At 37.4% G+C, this 19107-nt stretch overlaps 1 protein-coding gene and 1 long non-coding RNA gene across 11 annotated transcripts in view; one reads left to right on the forward strand and one right to left on the reverse strand.

Annotated features, from left to right (window-relative positions):
- Nucleotides 1-19107, reverse strand: part of NCOA3 (nuclear receptor coactivator 3) — an 87375-nt gene that overhangs the window by 57629 nt on the left and 10639 nt on the right. For 8 of the 9 annotated variants that reach the window (XM_075166402.1, XM_075166393.1, XM_075166394.1 and 5 more), the window contains one exon: nt 10462-10503. The exons of the other annotated variant lie outside the window; for it this stretch is intronic. The gene's annotated coding sequence lies outside the window, so the exon portion shown is untranslated. The remainder of the gene's footprint in view (nt 1-10461; nt 10504-19107) is intronic. 9 annotated transcript variants of the gene reach the window in all.
- LOC142089663 (uncharacterized) lies at nt 896-13519 on the forward strand. 2 transcript variants are annotated; one of them, XR_012676251.1, is made up of 4 exons: nt 896-1230; nt 4855-5042; nt 9763-9904; nt 13347-13519. It is a non-coding gene; the product is annotated as an uncharacterized LOC142089663 (long non-coding RNA). The 2 variants fall into 2 exon arrangements; XR_012676252.1 differs by having other exon boundaries at nt 1130-1194.

Genomic DNA, 19107 nt, shown 5'->3' on the forward strand with positions numbered 1-19107 from the left:
ACGTTTAAGGGAAAAGAAACGTGGATTAACTAAATCTCGTATTCATACTTCATTGAAAACGTAATGCTGCTTTAATTTGTCTGGTTTGGCAAAGCTACAGAGGGAAGGTGAATTTTCTCGACCACAGATATTTTTTACGTTTTTGTGACAAACTCTGCATAGTATGAAAGTGACACACTTTAATCAGGTCCAGAATTTGTTAGAGTCGCCCTACCTAAACAACAATTCGTAACATTGGCTACCATGGGCTTCTGACACTTTGCAAGTTGGCAATGAAGTTCAGCTGGCACTACTTGTCTCCCAGACTGAACAAATATATTCTTTTGTTTAAAGAAGATACAGAAGAATAGAAGAACAGTTACAGTTAGGTAAATATGTATTTAACACACCAACTTACGAACTAAGTAGTAATAATGACACATTTCTACCTCAGATTTCAGTAAAGAGAAGCCACTTCCATCTTTTAAAAAAACGTTTATTAAGCAGCAGAGCTCACTGCAGCCAGCGTGCCTGATGACTCATCCTCCCTTCCCCACTTTCTAATTAGCCGTGATAGTATCAATTTTTGTGGTTGTTTTTTGTTTTTAACCACACAAAAACCATCTTGGAAGTTGAAAAATGGACTCCTACTTGTTTACTGATCAGAGTTTTAGAAGATAGCTGGCACTAGCAATTAAGACATATTCCAGCTTCACCGTTAGCTGGACACGCAAACTACTTGCTTGTGCTTGTCCTCCCCCTCCCTTGGAGAGGCTGCATGCGGCACGGCACGATCACAGAGAATAAATACAGGAAAAGGGGGGGAAAAAAAGCCCTCTGCTCTTGGCAAGGGGAAGGCGTTCCACAAGAACTGCTACAGGGTCAAAAGTTTACCGTGGTTTCAATTTCACCTTTTCGCAACCAATGGGAGCGCGGCGGCTCCAGACAGAACCGCGGGCGGCAGCCGGCCCTTAACTCCTTGCGGCCCGGCCGGCCCCGCCGCGGGGCAGCCGGCGCGCCTCGCCTCGGTACCCACCGGAGAGAGCAGGCTGAGGCAGAAGAGGCCCTCTCCTCCCCTTCCCTTCGAGCAACGTAGGTAGCAGAGCGCCCAGCAGCCTCCTGCGAGTTGAGCGTTTCTTTCAGCATGGAAATAAAAGGGAACTGGAGCAGTGCAGAAGCAGTACGCCAGTGAGTCAGAAGATAAGAGCTGCAGAAGTGAGTCCCCTTACCCCCATTTTAGTTGAAAACCAGGTCAGTAATCTAAGGGGTAGGACTGATACCAGGCAGTGTCAAAGCAGCGCTGAACTATGGAGCTTTAAGTGACAGCAGCGAGATTGTGCTGGCAAACAGGAAAGACGGACCTTGCGAACGGGGAGGGAGGGAGAACACCAGCACAGAATTGTCGGAAAGGATTCCGAATGTGCAGTCCGGAGCTGCAGTGATGTACTTTGCTTCTTATCAAATGAAAAATTGCCGTTGCCCTGGCATAAGGTTGGGCAGCCCAAGGAGTACAGCTGCACACTGTCCAGTCCCCACAGTACCATTAATAACACTCTTCTTCAAGATGCTGACTTCAAAACAAGTCATCCTCCTTCTACTCCAAGAAGGGTGGACAGTGAAATTGTAGCTCTTGGGTACAAAAGTTGTCAGTTCTTCACAGTCTTGCACAGGAAAACAAGTAATACCTAGCTGCAGAAATAGAAAATGATCTGGACACGAGACATTTGTAATAGACTGACTTGCTTTGGCACAGAAAAAGAGAAGATCTTGGTCTCCACTCATTTTAAGATTACAGAACTAAAGGAAGAACATAGAACAGGCTGCTTGGTCCACTGTATGCCTCTGTTCTGTATATGGTTCCAGGTTCTGTTGTCTCCTAATCACTAGTTCTGATTTAAAATTTTAATGGAGAGAATTACAACACAAACTTTCCAGAGCCAAAATACCATCACTAGCACTGTAGTTTCATCGCAGGGACTACTGACTCAGTGAATCAGTCCATGGTAAGGCATCCCAGAATCTGTGCTGGGACCAGTTTTATTCTCTGGGAGATTGATGAAAATGCTGATGACAGCAAACACTGAATGACACAATCTACGATTGTGTTTCGGCATCCACTTGATCTTTGAAAGTCAGTGTCAACTACACTTAAGCACAGAGAGCAACAGATTTATCACCTCTTCATTGGCCTCGCAGACTACAAGGAAAGAGGACTAACACTCTAAGTGTAAAGTTGTGGATGAGGACATCTCAGTTTGGTGCAGTAATGGACAATATAATGAGGCAGCATGAAGCAAAGTATATAAAACATGTAGTTAAGGCAAATTCAAAAGCAAAGTAACCTAAGAGTATGTTCAGCACAGCAGAAAGGGGTAGGATTACACAGAGACCTTGAAGTGAATGATTAGCAACTCTGACTTGATACCAAATAGAATTGCAAGTCATTGCATACATTTGCAAGGTAAACAACATGGAATGAAACCATTCCAAAACAGGCAGCAGTCAAGTCAGGAAGCACTGGAGAACATGTATGTTGGCATACTCAGATGTCCAACACACTGCAGAAAGGATGACACGAATCTGAATATAATTGTGAAGAGGTAAAATGAGTAAATATGCCATCGACGTACAGAAGCGGTTTATGCTGAAGATGCCAGTTAAAGTAGAACTCAGTTTTCCAAACCCTGAAACCAACCAGATGGTAGATTGTTCAAGATAATGCACATAACAACCTAAGGGAAAAAAAACATTAGTCAGGTGGCACCTATTACTAATTCTCCAGAAATATGCAGTTTGAAAATTGGTAAATTATCTTACCCCAGGAACCTTAAAGGATTTCACAGCACTTTGTAATGATGAAAAATATTCTAGTCTCAGCCCTCTGTGTAGGTCCCGAGGAAGGATAAAGACAGATACTCCTACAAACAGCTATGCCAGCTGAAAATACTGCCAACAATCATCTTTCTGTAAGTCAAGTCACAAAATAGTTTTGGGCAAGAAGATAATAATGCAAAACTCTTAAACCATGCTTCAGGAATAGTCAACCACTCAATTTAAGAGCAGCCAAGGAAAATTAATTTCCAGCTGGTGGACAAGGTCAAACAGTGATTTCTTGAACAGGCACAGGTAGATTCCCCTTCTCAATTTATGCAAATAGGCATAGCAGCTCAATACAGCTACTATGAGGTTAAGTTTAATGCCTTGATAGCTGCTAACAAAAGATGCAGTAAGTGATTAAAATACATGTCAGAAAGCTAAAGACACCATGAGAATCTTAGCTGATTGAGATCATGCCCTATTACCAAGCTTTTCTACTCTAGTTCAAAAATGGTAAGACACCAATGAAAATGCCATCAAATAACACTGTATTTTCATAGTTTAGCTAGGCTAAAATACAGTTTTGTCAATAGTAATTTAAGATTTAATTACACATATAAAAAGCTATTTTCCTCTCAGTAAAAAGAGCAGTTTGTTTTTGTTGTTTTACCTTCTCTAAATAACATGCCATTTTAGAGAAATTCTTTTAAATTGAGATATCATAAATAAATTCCCTTTTTATAAGATGGCCTCATTTTAAAAGAAAATGGATGCTATAAAATTTTACATCAAGTCAGCATGTTACCAAGAAGCTTTTCTGTGTGTTCTGAATTTGATTAATACAAGCCAAGGTCACTTCCTGAAAGATGCCTACCACTGCAGCTGCAAGCAAGCTAGACTCCTCTGAGCTCAAAAGCTGGGGGATGGGAAGACGACACTAGCAATTTCTAACACTGCCTCCAAAAATACACTGATTACAAAACTTGAGTAGTATTTAGAAGTGTTTACTAGATCACCACATAAGTGACCTATTAACTAAAATCTGAGTCTGTATAATCACGTTTTCAAGCAAAAGAGTCACAATGATGCACCAGCATGTCTGCAAAAAATGAATAATTCTGAGGACCCTTACTAAACTTCATGCAATTCCCTTCAAAATATACTTTTCTTTTTTACTGTGTATGTTTTATTATGCAGCTCATGAAGCTAATAAGAGACTGCCCTTGAATTAACAGCACGTCTCAGTCCTACTGAGACTGTGAGGCTCCACCCAATCTACACTGTGTCCTATTCTGAAGCCATTTAGGAAAAACATATTTCAGGAAAGCGTGCAAGCTCTTTTCAGAAGGCTACAGCATGCATTTTTCCAGTTTCTGAAGACTATACCTTTTGTTTACAAAACCGATTAGAAATTAGCTGTGTTCATCTGTAATTTTAAAGATATTTTAAAAGTTATTTTAAAATATGCCACACTTGCATTATACATGAGGCCAAACAGATGTAGTTTCTTCCACTCCCAGACACAGTTAAAGCTTACAGGTCATGAAAATAAGACCAATACTAAACAAAACGGGGTATTATTTCTTGCTTTTTGTGTGTACAAATAAAGATTCTATAATGTGGAGTACCAAACAGGGGCGGGGAGGAATGGATTGCTGAAAAACATTTAAAACCACACACCAACAGACATTTCCACGAGGGCATCTGTTAGTCTAGGAAAGAGGCCCCGGTGACTTTATTTATGAACACGCATACTCAATTTAATATACTTCGTCTTTAAAACAGCCTTGATACACCCAACATTGGAACTAAAGTTTCATTCTAGGCTAAAATTAGGAGGATCTACTGAATGAAAGTTAATTTTGACAAACTGGTGTACTAAAAAGAAAAGAACATTGCTGGTTTCGGGTGGGCATCTTTGCCCAAAATAGAAAAATACGCTAAAGCATATCATTACCTATGCAGGCACAGCTACATCTGTGGTTAAGGATGCCTAACATTTTCCATCACAGAAACCTGTTCTAATTCTTCAATGTCTGTCTCTCACACACCCCTCAGAACTACTTTTTGTGGAAGACTTGCATAAAATTGGTTCAGACATTTAAAAACAGAGTGGAGAATTCAGCTGAACAAAGTATAACTTCTTATTCAGTCCAAGAAGTTAAAGCTTTACAAGAGAAACTGATAAAATGTCTGAACAAGCTAAACTTCATCTTCCTGCTCCAATGAAGATATCTGTACAGTCGGTAAGTGCTTTTAAAGTCTTTGAACATGCTCAGTTTTGTTTTAAACCACTTGCCAAGACCCTCAAATATTTTATCTAACCAAGTAAGCTTTGTTGCTGCACAGCTCCTCCACGCTGACAGGATAGGACACGCTTTATCACCATATTATAAAGACCAAGAGCAGCTTCTCTATAAACCTGCCAGCTACAAAGCAGTTAAAGTGCCTGGCAGCACAGTAGCTAGTGAACAGGGACATTTTTCCAGGTTACACTGCCCCACCCATACACAGTATCCACAAAACATGAGGCAGCACTAGGATCAAGGGCTTAGCAAAGGCCACCCTTCCCTCCCCACCCAATTCAAGATCCCGGTTGAAACCGCAGATGGGGGTCTCGGTCAGTAGTGCTAGAAGACTGTGCTCCTGCCCCTCTAGTGGCTAGCCCATGTAGAGAGCACGCCCAGTCCAGTGACCAAAGTGGTGTCGATCTGCTCTGTGGGATTCCAGATGACAACCTTGCTGGCAAACAGAGCAGAAATTCTGTTATAGCGAATTATACTATTTTTTCCATATGCTTTTTAAAGGCATGCAAAAAATTACACTGAAAATACTAAGGTTGTGAGGTCATTCAAAAACCTTAAAATAGTATTGTCAACTCTCAACACTTCTTCCTTTAGCCCTTATTGTACTTACTTAATGAAGCACATTGCTGTGTAACTGCTTGTTAGACTACGTGGGACTGGCACCCATCAGTTCACAGAAAAGACTACTATAGACTTATGTCTGTTGTATCATCTCCAAAGTGCATTACTATTTCCGCAACCGTGTTCACTTTACTATACAGTGACAGACAGTGGTCTCGTAAGTGGAGAGCTAAAGTCTGTCAAGGACCTGTATACTAACTTGGCCTTTGCCCAACATGAGCACATAGGGAGTTTCAGTGACATTCAAATTAGGACACAGGGGTTTTTTCCTATGAAGAGTAAACAACACTGATATATACTGTCTTGATTATGACAGATCGCAACTCCTGATTAAGAATATTCATTTAAAGCAGACTTTAAACTGGCATTTAAATCACTAATTTAACTGTTGGAAATATTTACACCCATCAATAAGGAGGGGCACATGAACAGGAAAGAAATATAGTCCATAAATCACTTTGACTTGCCTTAGGCATATTTTGCTAGTCAGCAGATGCACAAGAACTAAGCTGTAGAATTAATGTCAATAAATATATTATTTTACACTGTAAAACAACTGATTTTAATCAAAGCTCTGGATATATTACCATTTTAAAAACGTAGATTTGTATTCTGAAAAAGTGTTTGAGTGCTATGGGGAGAGGGCAGCGGCAAGGCAGCTATCCATTAGGAGTTTCCATATTACATATGCACAGACTCACACAAACTGACTTCAATGGGAGTTAAATGCCTGGTGTGTTAGAATGCTTTTGAGAATTCTACTTGGTATCTTGTTTCATCAGGCTACAATAGATTTTTTTTTTTAAATTTATTGAAAAACACACATCCCCTTTTGCTTTTAAAATTAGATCTTGTTATCCTCTGATCTAATAATAATAAAAGGCCTGTTAATGAAGTTTCCTGAGTTTTTTGCCTAACTAGAATCTCAAATTTGAGAGTACAAGATCAGAGACTAAAAACAAAGGAAGTTACTGAAGAAAGGAAAGCAAAATAGTTTAAGTTTTCCATGCATAGTATCAGTGCTTACATATAATCTACTTCATTGTAAGGAATAAGTACAGCTACTTAATACAAAGGTGACATTTCTAAAACACAATTTGACCTTGAAATATGGAAATGTTCTTACCTCAATGCTGTAATTAAAATCTGATTAACTTTGAGTGTACACAGGTACACTTAGTATGGCTGCAAGAGGTGTTCATTTAGTTCAACACAAATGCTTACCATTCAAAATTTGAAGTGACAGTTGTCTATCTATAGTATACCAATAAATCTGAGCATTTCATTAGTTAAAAATCCCATTTCCTCTATTTTTTTCATATACCTTACTATATTTCATAACCATAGAGACCAGAGCTTAGTGGAGTACCTTCAGCTAAACTGCAACTAAAGGCAGAATAGAATCACCCCCAAATTAGGTTAATTTGTTTCTCCAGCACGCAGCCAGGTTATCTTGTTATATTTCAAATGTTGCACATCCGCTGTGTACCAATGGTTATAACACAAAGCATCTGCTAAAATTTACTGCACAAAACTGATAGCTGTAATGTTATTTTGCACGTCACTGGTAGACTCAAATCTTAGATTTCAGAGGTCAATTATTTAAAAATTACGCTAAAATGGAGGAGGAAAAAACCCCAAAGGTTGGTATCTTTGTTCAATGCCATACAAAACAGAAAAATAGCACCTAGAGAGATATTACAGACTGGAGAGTCACAGAGTCTCCTCTGAGGCCTACAACAAAAGGGCAAGAGGCAAGCTTTACTACTTGCAACAAGTTAAATTTCAGTTTCCAAATAGCGGTTGAACAGAGGAACCAGTTCCAGACAGCCTATGGAATCTCTATCGTAAGAGACCTTCAAAACTTGACTGAACAAAACCCTAATCAACCAGCTCTAACTTTGTTCGCACTGTTTGGATTGATGCTAGCATAATTTCTCTATGATTTTCAGTAAAACGTTATCAACAGAGAATTATGTACTGCAGCCCAATGATAAACTGGTACCATTATAACAATGGGCTACTAAGACAAGAGAGTACTTTACAATTGATCCTATTTTGTCTTAATTTTAAGATGTATTACCACATTCTTTTTGGTACTGATTTAAGCAAGTATGTTTTATTAATCTCATGTACTCTTTACATATTGCATACATCCATTAATACTCCCATCTTTACTGGACACAAAGTATGTATTCCTGACCACATTAATTCCTACTATCACGTAGTTTTTTGTTTTTGTTTTTTTTTTTAATGAGAAAAAGCAGCATGCTTTTGAATAAGGCTTTCAATGCCCTCTGGATTTTTTTTGTCCAAACTTTTCTATTTGATTTGTTACAAAGAATTTCCATTGCATAAAAACCTTATGCTTCTAGTTTTTCTAATGTTCTATTAAAGAAGCAATACCTTCACTTTCATTACAAAAGTTCACTTTCATTAAAAAAATGCAACAAATCTCACTCTAAGCTCCCCAAGATTCCTGCAGCAGGCAGAAAATCAGTTTTGCTCATTAAAGTTTTAATACAAATTGGCACTTCTTAAACGCTGATGTTTATCTACAGAACTCCCCAAAATGACGCTACCATCATTAGCATAGAAATTCCAAGTAATTTTAGGAAGATTTGCAGCCATTCTGGAAGTTAGTACAAGAGGTCAGTGACTGCCAAAAACAGAAGAAGGGATCACATCCTTCCCCTTCAAGTGCCAAAAACATTTGTAATGTTTTGTTTCAGATCCAGTTGCTTCCTTGTTTGTAGATAAATGGCTAAGAAGTTGTCTCGTTTCATAACATTAGGAAGCAATTTTATGTATTTTTATATAGCGCACTGGAGAAAACACCAGGATAGAGCTGTGGAATTTTTTTTATTATTACTTTTTCTTACGTGCATTGCATCTTTAGTTCCCATACAAGTAGACCGACTGAATTGTATCTTATTCAATAAAACCCTGAGCTGGGGAACCATTGTTTGAGGATTTGTCTGCCAATGAGACATCTAAGATGCATCCACCACAATTTAAACAACTCATGTTCTCTTTTAACAGACTTTCAGGTCATTGTGCAGTTTAATTCAAAGTTTAACTTGATGCTAAGCTTTAAAGTTAGTATTCAGCCACACTTCTGCACTGGGAGGTTTTTATATTAGCATCTGGTAAGCATATCAAACATGGTAACTAACTGATTAGCACCAGTCATGCATTTATGTCATACAACTGGAGTACATTAGCTATACAGTGTAGTTGATTCAATGTGTTTTCTTGTCAGTAAACACCACTGCATTTGTCCAGTTAACTGACCTTCTATTACAGTAGACCACACTTACATGGAACTCTTAAAAGAAAGGGAAGTTAGGTTTAGGTACACCGCAGTCAGAATCTTATATTCTTGGGCCCTGTCAAAATTATTAGGAGAAAAGTTACTAATATTGTCTCTAGGCATGGCATAGCGTTAATATTTTCTTTTTAAAGCCCGCTAAGCATTTTTAGTGTACTTAACAGTCCATTAAAAGTTCAGAAAGCTACAAAACCTTACCTACACTTGAGCTTTCACCAGTAGGAAGCTTACTTTGTTAGATTCTCATATAAATGAAGTCTATAAATAACAGTGTACATACAATAACAGGATAAACACAGCATACCATGGAGGCAACACAAGAAAAGAGCATACAAAACTTAAGTCTGATATCGTTAATTCTGTCTTGCAGAACAGAAATGCTGTGATTTAGTTCTTTTTCATTGCAAGTAGATTTATGACAGACAATATGCTTAGACAAGTGTCTCCATCCAGTCAAGAGCAAAAGTTATTTATCCCTTCTCTCCACCACAGATTATTTACCTCAGTGTGTCATCTGTCTGCAAATCATTGCTTAGGAACTGTAACATTTTAATAACCACAGCTATCTGAAACAAAACACAGTCTTTTCTGTGCTTTGAAGAGATCATTCTCCAACGGTTTTCCTTCCACTGTCTCCTTTCATTTTCTTCACTTTGCTTTAACGTTACCTTATTCTAACCAAGCCAGCTCACTTGAATTTTATTTCAGGGCAGCTGCTAAACTGCAGAGCAAAGAGGTTGATCTTATCACAAGAGATTATTCTGAAGAAGGCGCTTCCTTTCTTGAGACCAAAATCTCACTGAATGGAATGTCCAAACAAGTTACCAGTTTCACTACTCTCCAGCAACAGGTATAGAGCTTGACACATTAATCTATTTGAGTATTGAAGGCTAAATTGGTTACCCCAGAAGTTATGACAGAAAAACAAACAAAACCAAAAACGGTTGGTTTAGCTTTAGCTAAGAAATCCCATTTCATCACCATTGTTTCAAAAGAGCAAAGTATTCACATCGTCGGTTACTTCAGGAAAACTCTAGTAGCAGAGATACAGACAATTAAAAACTAAAGGCAGATATATACACAGAAGGATGCTACCACTCCATCCCACAACTTTTAAGAGCAACATCCTTTAATGGCCCAAATATCCCCCAAAAGCCTATTAACATTGGATACTATCATACATACTGAGGCCAGGTCATACCATGCATTTCCTCAAGTTTGAGGGAGGTGGAGGAGAGCAAACTATATACAATATTAATATAGAACATAAAAAAATACCTTTATTTTTCTAAGGGAATTGAAATTATTTTTTCCCTTTTCCTAACCTTTGAAATATCAATGTTTTCTCTGAATCAAATCTCATAAATCAAAGTAGTCCTGGACAATGAGGTCAAACAGAAGACTTACCTAGCACAGTATTCTCTCTCCAACAGAAGCCAGTAGGAATGCCTAGAAAGAAAAAGGTAAGCATATGAATTGTTTCAGCATACTCTCAAACTTCACAATCTACAGCTCAGGAATTTCCTAGTTCAAAAGGACTGAGTTTCCCAGCAGCTGGATTTCTTTTCTATATGTTTCTTTTTGAACCCATGAAAATTAATACAGCTAAAATATTCTGTGGCAGTCAGTTCTGTAGTTAAGCTCTACACTACGTGGAAGTATCAGTTTTTTATTTTTAACTCTGCCATCTGATAATAAGGAGGAGGAGGAGAATAAATGAAGTGACTGAAGAGGAAAACACTTTCTTCCTGTTGATTTTCCATGACACTTATGGTTATTTTGTATAGAACTGCCTTGTACTCTCAAGCCAGAAGGAAAAAAAAAAAAAGATGGCAGAGAAGTGCTGGCAAGTTCTGCTGCTCATAAGAAAGTTTTAGCTTTGACCTTTAAAAAAATAATACAGAGAAAGATTAAGTCCACTATACTCTTTTTGATATGGCATAGACCAGAACTACTTACATTCAACAGGAAGGCGTAACATGACTGTATAATGATACGGTATTTTCAATTTTGTATTCTTTTTCTTCACTGACAACTCGCAACACTCAACTTTTTGAACACTACTTATCACTAGTCTGTCATTTTGACAATAATTAATTCAGATTTTTTTTTTTTTCACTGAGTGGGAGAAAATTGGGCAAAAATCTATTGGTTATAGCAGGCCTGCATCTCCCTTAAGTACATCACTAAGTATAAAGATAAAAGCATCACTCGGAATAAGGACAAGTCTCCTAAATCAAGTGTTAGGGATACATACAGCCACTCACACAGAAGAGAAACTTCCCTTAAGTCACCATCGTTTCTTCTTCAATGACCACCCTGACAGTGACTGTAATTATTACCTGTAGTTACCAAGTCTACATTCTTAGAGGACAAGAATAAAAGATCAGAGATAAGCAAGCCACTATTAGGACCTTCTCCCAGAACAAGAAGTATTAGAGAGGTGTTTTCTTTACGATTTTACCAAATCTTCATGCAATAAGCTCTGCAGAATTGTTTTAGCCAAGATCAGTCTTATGTCTATAAAGTAATCAGCAAACTTATCAGTTAAGTCAATAAATGAATTTACAATAAGCAGAATAAAGAAAGATCTATGTAAAACCAAGCTCAAAGAACACTGGAAACTGCTGTAAGGCTGTAGTAACAAACTCCATATAGTGAAATATCTGGTCTGCCAGACTGGCTTTATCCAAAGCCCAAGTAAACAAAACAAATTTGTTTTAGGCTTTGACAATAAACACATTTCAGTTGTCTTATGTCTTGAGGAATATATTTTGCCTTTAGGAAAAAAAAAAAGGTCTTAGTAAGACTTAGAAATCTCCAAGCTTGAACTTTGCATCAAATTTGTAAAGTAACATTTAGATAAGATATTCAAAATGTAAACATAGCAATGACAGCAGCTTTATTTCACAATACACAGTTTATTTCAATACTTTTAATCAGTGAGAAACCAACTAAACAATACACAATTCACAATACAATCCTTGTAAAAGCTGGAAAAGATATTAAGGTTCATGTCAAGTTCAATGTGCTCTATTTTTAACTTTAGTCAAGTCCCTTCTCATTAGCATTAACTTAATATTTGAGAAAGGATTAGGAGCAGCTAGGAAGTTAGTTTGCCATACAAATTTATTTATGTATTTAAAAAATAAATTTTTAGGCCAATAAATAATTCAGTTACAGTTACTTGGACCTAGCCAACTAACAATCTCCCACTGTCACAGTATACCAAATCAAGGCTTACAGATTGCTTTAGAAAGTATTAATTAATTATTTGCTACCATTTTTTCCATAATCATTGTGTGCTTCATAAGCATAAGATTCATTCCAAAATTTAAAAAAAACCAAATTCTGGTTTTCCGCTTTGCTCTAGCTCACAGAGAAATGTAGTCTTCACATCCATATAGTTTGACACTAATGGAATAATTCCTTTAGCATACCTTTTTAATATTGAAATTTAAGACACTGCTGTAAGACCTGCTGAAGATACTTTTTAAAGCATTTAATAAGATCAAACCAACCCTGACAATCTCATGATTGACTTACTAGGAAAAAGCAGAGAGTTTACACAATAGCGAACTGAAAGAAAGACAACGCCTTTGAAAACAAGCCCAATACTTCTGCATTTCAAGGATGCTAACAAATAGAGAAGAGGCATGCGCATCTGCTTGTCCTTAAGAGATAACAAACTGGTTTTGAGCACTCCTGTATGTGTGAGCACCCATATGACTCTGTAGATAGCCTTGTTTGGAGGCCAGAACTCTTTCAAGAAGTCTAGGGCATAAGAACTACCTGGTTTTCCTAGAGATAGCGTTAGCACTAGCAGAGACCTTGACACATTTATATGCATACGGCAGATACTGAAATCTTTCAGATGACTGCTAGCAAAACAGTGAATTAGTGGCCATCTCCATGTTATTTTGCTGCATGTAAGCAATAACTAACTTTCTCTGAGAGGACTAAACTAACTTCTGCCAATTCTGACATCAGTAACTTCTGCTCTGTCGTGGTAAATTGTAACCAATACAGAACTTAACATTTCCAAGATGACAGTAATATCTTTGTAGCTAGAGCAATAGAAAAGTGTTATGGTAAACTTTTGCCTGGAGACAGTTTAGTGACATCTGGATATATGGCAGCAAAACCAAGATAAACAAATTATCCCAAATGGAAAACAACCAAAACATCTTAATTCTAGAAGCTGCATTTTTTGCTTATCTAAAATTATTAAAGCACTTAAGTATTCTTTGTTTTATCTGACTCTTGATCTGTGCTTTGTCCTCTTTCTCTAGCTTTTTGACAAACAGAGATATGATCTAGGACTGCAAGCGTTGAGTGCATGGAGTGAAGCAGATTCAAGATAATGCCACATTCTAGCAGACTTTGTCAAGAAATTCTTCTTGCACTTAGAATGAGGAAAGAACTGCTAAGATAGCTGCCAATGAAAAAATTTAAGTGGATTAGAAATGCGGGTAAAGAGCTTTACACCTTAGGCTTGTTCCAGACTTGCTTCAAAAAAGTGCCAGTGGTACAATTTTTCTGGAAAACTAGATGTTTTGGCCGAGTCTACTTGGTGTATCCTCTCATAAGATTTAATAAAGTTTTAATATTAAAGCTGCTTTATCTGTTCTGCAAAGCATGTTTACAATATTGTTCTATGTAACAAATCTTAATGCAAATTCCTCCAGCTATGAAATACAGCTATAAACTAACTGATCGTGGCCAATCTTGTATTAAGAACTTAGGCAATTGCTTAATTGTGCTCCATGCCCCCTCAGGTTCTTGAAAGCAATATTGAAATGCATGAGGACTTCCTACACAAGTATACAGAGAAAAGTCAGAGCAGTTTCTGAAATCCCCAGTTCAGAGGTGGGGCTTTAATTTAGCATGAATATGCTAAAAATGCTACCTTAATATACTAGGCAAGTTAGAACAAGCCAGTTTTCAGCTGTATTCTTTTGTGGTGTTTTATGGGTGGGGTTTTGTTTTTGTTTTAGACTAACCAATAGCCCTAGCTGTGTCCTTGTTTCAACTGATGTAGCTAAAGTCTCTCCAAGGCTGTTAGTTACTTATTTTTTTCCACTGTTGATGCTATGGAGCCAGTGTAACTCTAGAAGAGAAACATTCCACTTCATGCACAGGTTTTTTTGTTGGCAGGGTGGTTTTTTTGTTTTTAACAATAACAGTACATTAAAATCTTTTCTAAATGAATCAATCTGTGGTTAAGTGCCTTGCTAACTTTATTTGGAGAGGAAGAAAAGCCTGGAAGATTTGCAAGTTTTTTATTATTCCAGAAAAAACAAGTCTAGACTGGATTGGAATTACTAAATAGCAAGGCTCCATAATAAAACTTTCAGGGGAGTGAGTATGACTATAGGAAAGTATCCAACCTTTTGTTCAAAATATTACATTAGAAAGTTGAAACAGCCTTGCTACTGCAAATAAAAAACTTTTAAAGTGGTTGAGGCAATTAGTGTAGCTAAACTTGAGTCTATTTTGGCTATAGCCAGTACATATACTTGGAATAAAACATTGCCACTGTCTAGGATCTTAGCTCACCTGCTTTTGTTAAAATAAATCAACTAGCTGCATCCTCAAGAAATCTAACAGCTGTGGAAGATCAGACTGTTTCTCTCATGAACTCCTGGACAGTTCTTAAATAGGAATAATACACTGTAAAATACCATGAAAAACACAGGTGTAGGGCTGACCCACAAGTCTAGCCTGTTCACTTTCAGAAAACCCTCTTGAGTGCACAAAAAGTGAAATACAAATCTGATTTTTATCTTAAGGAGACAATAATGATCTCTGCTCTACAATGGTGTCTTTTAATGAAATTTGCATGAATATGCCTTAGGTAGCTTTGAAGTTACTTTTTACCAGCAGTGTAGCCAAGATGTTGCATTCAGCAAGAATTTAGTGTACAATCTGGATAAGCTTACCATGGAGCTCAGCACAGGCTCACAGATCAGTGCAATAAGATAGCCAACCTGTGGCGGCACAGCTAGGGGATTGCACTGACAGCTTTCGGGTGATAAGCCTGTACCTCAGACTGCAAGCGTGTCCCTAGTAATTAGTGATGCAGATACCAGCCCTGTGGCTCAAATTATCTCTCAGTAAATACTTCCCATTAGTTGCCAGAGTAAGACTGTTTATTTTGTAGACAAGGAAGTGCTTGTATCTGCCACTACTTCTTATCATATGGAAATGACTTGTGTATCGCCCTGGAAACCTCTGTTCTGTGGCACTGGTGAAAATTGTTCTTCTCTTGCTATGGCCTCACACTATAACAATGGATACACTAGTATTTTTGTGCTATAGTGTGTGTTAAAATTTGAACAGACTGCTTACTTTGGAGAAAAAGATACAGACACTTAACACGAATGCCTCTTAAATTCTAATAAGGTAAAGATTTTTCTTAAGACCCTTTTACCAACAGTTTGAATGTACAACTTTTTCCCACCCTCTTACTATGGTCTAGGCTTGTTTTACTGAGGGGGAAGGAGACTGGATTACTAACCTGATATCCTTAGCACTTACGTTTTCATTCCCTCCTTAAATATATGTATGTCCTGTTAATCTAGAAATAGAAGTACCAGCTCACCTATCATTTCTGTGTAGTACCAGTAGTACTCCAAGGATGGAGCTCCTTGGGTTCTGTGAACAGCTACTGTTGAACCTACTTGTATAAAAATTCCAAGCAATCCCAACTCTTAAGGGTCTCAAAGACAAGACTTAAGTCTTTGCTATGTTTATTTAAAAATAGACATTTCCAAATCCAGTTCTAAAGAATGGCACCAAATCTAGGTCACACTATAGGAAGTGACTCCTGGCCCACAACTCCAGAGATGTTAACAGAAATGATTCTGGGGACAGCTCTGTAAAGTATTTCTCAGTACAAGATATACAAATCATGCACTTGGGAAATAATAATATTCCTCAAACCTACAAACTAATCAGAAGTTAAAAAACAACAGGTGTGTGGGGGACACCAGCTAATACATGTTTTTGAGAAGAAGCTAGAAGAACTTGGTCTGTTCAGCCTAAAAAGCAAAAGGAGGGATTAAATTGCCATCTGAATACATTAAGTTCTCAAAACAAAAGCTTACCACTTTGTGAAAGAGGTTTGAGATATAGTCAGCCATAACATCAACTGCTGAATCTAATGGCTGCTTCTGTTGTTATCATACTACTATTTTAGTCCATGAAATGATGCAAGAAGAAAGAGGAAAAGCAAGTTTAAATCCAAAAAGGAAACCCAACCAAACCAAAAACCACATAAAACATGGTAGCTTTTTACTGGTCAGGTAACTATCCAAACCAAGGAAACAGCACTTTGTCATTCTAATCAAGTTTTAGTCTAGAGGATTCAATTTTATGCATGTAATATGACAGGATCTCTTGTAACCTCAGACATAAGATCAACTTCATGAACAACCCCTTCTCTAGCCTTATCTCTGAATCACTGTGCATTAGACTGAAAATGCTGCTAAGTGTATTTGACATTCTCTAACTACATCCACAAAGATTTAGATGCAAGAATGCAATTGGATGTCTCATAAAAGAAGCCCTTAAGTGTAAGAAGCTCTGAATTCTCAACTCAGCGTAAGTTTTCACCCTCTTGTCTAAATTTTCAGCAGCGTAGGCAGTCATTTTTGCACCACCAACTTCAGGCTTGGTCTCCAATCAATATTGAAGTTCTTTAGCTTCTACAGGTTCTATTTTTTGTGTTGTTTTGCTTTTAATTAAGACAATTTTCACGGCATTGAAATTAGATTACTTATGATTTACATTTCAACTAAAATCCGCCCCTTAATGATTCTAAGAGTCTTCAAGTATCTGACGGACAAATATACAGAGTAATTAAAGAGAACCTCCTTTCTTTCAACCCAAAAATAAAATACTGCTTTGCATCCCTATTGTTGCTTTCTCAAAGCAGAATGATCATTTCCTGAATTGTTTGGTGTAGATATTTTGCTTAAGCAGCAAGCACTCCAGGCTACAACTGATGAGTGACCTTGAAACAGCTCTTAGAAGGCAGTTACCATGGTAACACCACCACAAATGTGGTACATCCTCAGCTGACACCACCAATCTGGTGCAACAGATCCACAATAAGTACATCTACCCTGTATTAGTGTCTCAATATTTAATAAGGAAGTTAACTAGATTTTTTTTTTTTAGAATTATTTCAAAAATCTCTTGTGCTGTGGTAGACACTGGATACTCTGTATGCAGACTAAATGACAAGTGGCTAAGGCTATACAAGTCCACAAAGTGCAAGAGTTAAATAAAGTACCCTAAAATAATGCACTACTGAAAGCTGAAGCTATTCAGTGTGTTAATCCAGAGAGCAGTCCTTGGTCCAGGAAATGAGTCTACTGAAGATACTGAAGAAACCTTGCAATAGCACATAACTAAGAAAGAAAGTTTGTTGTCTTTTCTCAGATTGTCTAATACAAATAAACTTTATGGAGCCCTGCTGTGTCAAACTCAACACAAAATGCAAGCACAATGGATTATTTCTGCATGCCAGAATATTCTTAGTCTTACCTGTGCAACCTCATCACCTTGAATAAACTTTCAAACCAACTTGGCACTAAGGAATAGAAAACCCAAAGGGTTTTTCTCTACATAGCAAGCTACTAGTCTTGTGAGCTCTGAAAGAGGAAGAAAAAGGTGAATCATTACTGAAATAAAAATGAAACATCTAGAATTGAAGAGTGCTAGTTAACAGAAATGTTCAGTAGAACCATTTCTGTTTAAAAGACAAAGGATTAATGAACAGATTAAGAGTTAATTTTAAGTCCGATATTAAAGTTTACTTTAAGACTACTAAACTGCAGTTTCAAGATCCATCTTTTTCTTAAACTCAAACCAGCAGAAAAGGCCAATCACATAAGTTTCATAGTTTGTTGATGTTCAAGAGATTCTATTATAGGTAAAATATTTGTGTATTCTAATTAGAAAAGAGTTAGGACTACTCTGCCTCTGATAAAGTCAGCTCACTTCATGGGTTTGCTCTTATCATAAAGGAAAGCATTTGTTGAACCTCCATACCAGTGGAATCTGGGCGTCAGCTAAGAGTTAATTCCAGTTAAGTGAAGTCATACACTTTAAAACAGGCTTTTGGACACTCCAGTCTAAAGAGTCTGGTCCATAATTAATTCAGTCAGTCAAGTATCTGCCCTGAAACCTGGCTGAGGAGTTCCTGCATCCCTAACTGTAATGTAAAGGTAGACAGAAAACAGGAAGAAAATTCCCAGATAATACTAAGCAGACATTCAACAGGGCCCTAAATCCAAAAAACCATCAATTATTTTGGTGACTGTGTGTTACAGTGCAATTACCAATCAAAGGGTTCAGCTGTATTGCTTTTGGAGGTCTGGAAACACTGCCACCTTGGCTCAAAAATGTGTTGTTTGAGATTGATGAACCCGGCAATTACTGTTATGTGCCACTCTTCCCACTTTCATCACTCCTGTGAAGTTGCAATTAAGATGGCTATATTCTAAATTGACCTGCGTCTTATCAATCTGTGTACAGGCATTGACAGATTCCTTTCGAACAAGTGTTCATATAAACATTGAATATGCTTCTATTTAGCAATAGCTTCCTACAGTAAACATACTTTTATCAGAGTCCAATAATTTGTCTTCAGCTTTGCATGTAGTTTTTTATTTTGGCCTAGCTGTACAGGTTAACTTTGGAAACTATCTAGACCCAGACATGAAGGGCACTCTTGGCATAAAATAAGACACAACTGTACACAAAACTTGTTCTGTACTGTCCTCCCCTACCCTTTTGGTTTTGTCTCCATAAAAAAAAAAATTAGACAAAAAAATGTTTAACCTTGATTTTGTGGAAGTGAAAGGTAGAACTTAAGTGACAGTTCCACTACAGATTATTAAGCACTTGTCAGTCTACTCTGCAAGTTCATTTAGAAACAAGTATCACTGGCTATTAAAGACCTTTACTATTCTTAGTCCTTAACCTTAACCTAGAAACCATGAAGTTCCTTACCAAAGGACCGCTAACTACAACAGCATAGGA

Source organism: Calonectris borealis, chromosome 17 (assembly GCF_964195595.1).
Source record: "Calonectris borealis chromosome 17, bCalBor7.hap1.2, whole genome shotgun sequence".
NCBI lineage: Eukaryota > Metazoa > Chordata > Aves > Procellariiformes > Procellariidae > Calonectris > Calonectris borealis.